We start from the raw sequence: 2,814 nt of genomic DNA on the forward strand, positions 1-2,814 counted from the left end.
AATACAGCAGTTCTTCCTGACATTCAACTCAGTACAGTTGCTGACTCATCCGTCCATCTGTCTGCCGATCTGACTTCCATCACCCTGAAGGGGAAGAATTATTTATAGGTGCTTGGGCTTACAGCATCATCCAAAGTAAGATGACGAACTGCTGATGCTTACAGGGCGGCTGTGAAGTTACAGAGAGGGAAAGTGACAGTAAGGTGTCTCTTACTGCATTTTGAAATGTTCAAGAGACAAACATGATCCCTACCAACCACTTAAGACACAAATATCTGAATTTATCACATAATGACCTCAATAACAGTCACTTAGAGAAGAAGAATATATTTTTTTGATTAATATTGTGTTTGTACAGATTTAAAAGACGAGACATAACTTGTTTAATTAGTGAGCTTTTAGATGTGCTAGTGGATTTTTATCTCTGAACAGAGTCAGGCTAGCTGTTTCCCCCTGTTTCAAGTCTTTATGCTAAGCTAAGCTAACTGGCTGTCGGCTGTAGCTTCATACCGACAGAAATGAGAGCGCCATCATCTTTTCTTTTTTTTAAACTAATAAATTATTTGAGGTTATCAGGGAAGACCCAGGACTAGGTGGAGAGCTGGTTAGAGCTGGTTAATGTGGCCCGGGAAAGGGAAGTTTGGGGTCCCCTGCTAAAGATGCTTGCCCCCGCGACCTGACCCCGGATAAGCGGATGAAGATGAGATGAGATGAGATGAGATGAGATATATCATATATCTTACATTTTCTTTTTACAGACAGGGCGCATGTTTCTGCAGAACATACTTTTACTCTTTATAGGACCCATATTATGCACATTTTCATGTTGATACTTTTGTGTTTCTACTAGAACATGTTTGCAATGCTTCATTTTTCTGGGTCTTCCACATCCTTGCTCTCTGCACCATCATTGAAGCTGGGGAATGACTGTAACGACACTGTAGTGGCACTTTCTTCACCTATATATAGTGTAGTTGTGACATCACAACCGCGCAGAAGTCCTGACGGCTCGTTTGAAGGCACAGTTTCTGAGTATGGGCGGCGGTGTGCATTTCTCTGTGGATTGAGCATTTTGATAATTTCACAGTATTCATAAAGCCCCTCCACCTTTTAAATAAAAAAAGTTGTGAACAATTTATTTTATACAATATGGGACCTTTAAGTATATTCTGCTGTGCCTGTAAATTTCAAATGCAGGACTTTTATAATGTAGTATTTTGTATTGGTTGATATGTGTGCGTCTACCACCATTGCCTCTTTCTCTCTCCCTTTGCTTCCTGTCAGCTCTGTCCTCTAATGGAGGCTAAAAAACCTTGCCCTGACTGGTCTGATGTGAAGCTGTATTTAAAAGGTCCAGTCCTGAGGGATTACCCTTCAGGTTTTTGTCTCTTTGTTCATTCTCTGGGTATTAAACTGCACTGTGTGAGTAACGTCATGAGAGCAACTTTCCTGGCAGTGTCCGTAGCACCGGCTTCCAAGATTTTTCTGCCAGTGCCACATCCCTCAGCTTACCCTAAACAAAGTGGCAGGGGCTCGAGATGCTGTTAAAGTGACGGATTGGAGCTTTAAAGCCTCTGTAATGATCTCTAGTGGTGAGGATTATATAAGGAGAGTGTGTCGTGTAGATGGATGGTGGATCTCTACGGTTTGTATGGGGGGATGGAGCAGGCTAAGTTCAAAGGGGACAGGGATGGGTGCATGCAAGTATGGTTGTGTACAGATATATGTCTGTGTGTACGCTTGTATATGTGTGCTTGTCAGTGGAAGTCACCCTGCCCCTGTTTCTCCAAAAGCACTTAGTGGACACAGTCCAGCGGGCCTGTAAAGAGCTCCTGTCTAATGTCCACTGTCCCTGTGTTCCTGTGCATTATGTAAGGAAACACTGGGGCCTCATTTATATATATATATTAAAAAAACATGCACTTTGACTTTATCCTGGATTTCATCATGCAATCATTTCAACAACTTTGATGACAAATAAAAAGATATCAGTTGCAGACATGCTGTACCTTGGGTTACGTTGGACTTTGTTTTTAGCATTTGATAAGTGACTAAATTTGGAAATCCTAAACATAGCAGAACAAAAGTACAGCATGTCAGCTCTTTGGTGATACAAAGGCTCCTCTGGTAACAGTGTGGGGAGAAAATACATCAAAGACACCGCAAAGGTCTATTAAAAGCCTTTGTTAAATTTGGAAATAATATCTGTAATTTAAGTTAACCCTGCACTTTAAATCGCTGTCGCATTAGGTGTTTCATAATTAAAGCATAGCCTTGGGACGGATTTAGACTGTAAGCATGAATTAGCACATTTTTATCAATGAGGCCCATTATATATATATATATATATATATATATATATCCTCATATGCAACTACAGGGAGCCTACATGCACAGGACATCGCAGACAACACCCCACTCCCACAGAGAGCCAATAATCCCCTTTTTAAGATAGAGTGTGGTTTGAGGACATAATTACACAGAAACCCTTTTTTTTAATTAGTTGACCAATTATAATTATAGCTGAAGTCAAAATCCATTGCTGAGAGGCAGTGTAGAATATATTATTTGAATCAGAAAAAAGCACATAAATCTAAGGACTTTATTCATATTCATGACTTCAACAGTGTGCAGTGCAAGTGCCTCCTGGAGGCACGTAGAGTCAGGCTGCTTTAAAGGGCATGTCAGGATGAATATGCCATATTTGTGCAATGCATCACAACCTGCCATTTGAAGCCTATATACTGTAACACCATGAAGGTCACATACGGGGATTTAATAAGATAAGCAGGCAAAATGTCCACTTTTATATAC

This window comes from Echiichthys vipera (genome assembly GCF_963691815.1).
Source record: "Echiichthys vipera genome assembly, chromosome: 5".
NCBI lineage: Eukaryota > Metazoa > Chordata > Actinopteri > Perciformes > Trachinidae > Echiichthys > Echiichthys vipera.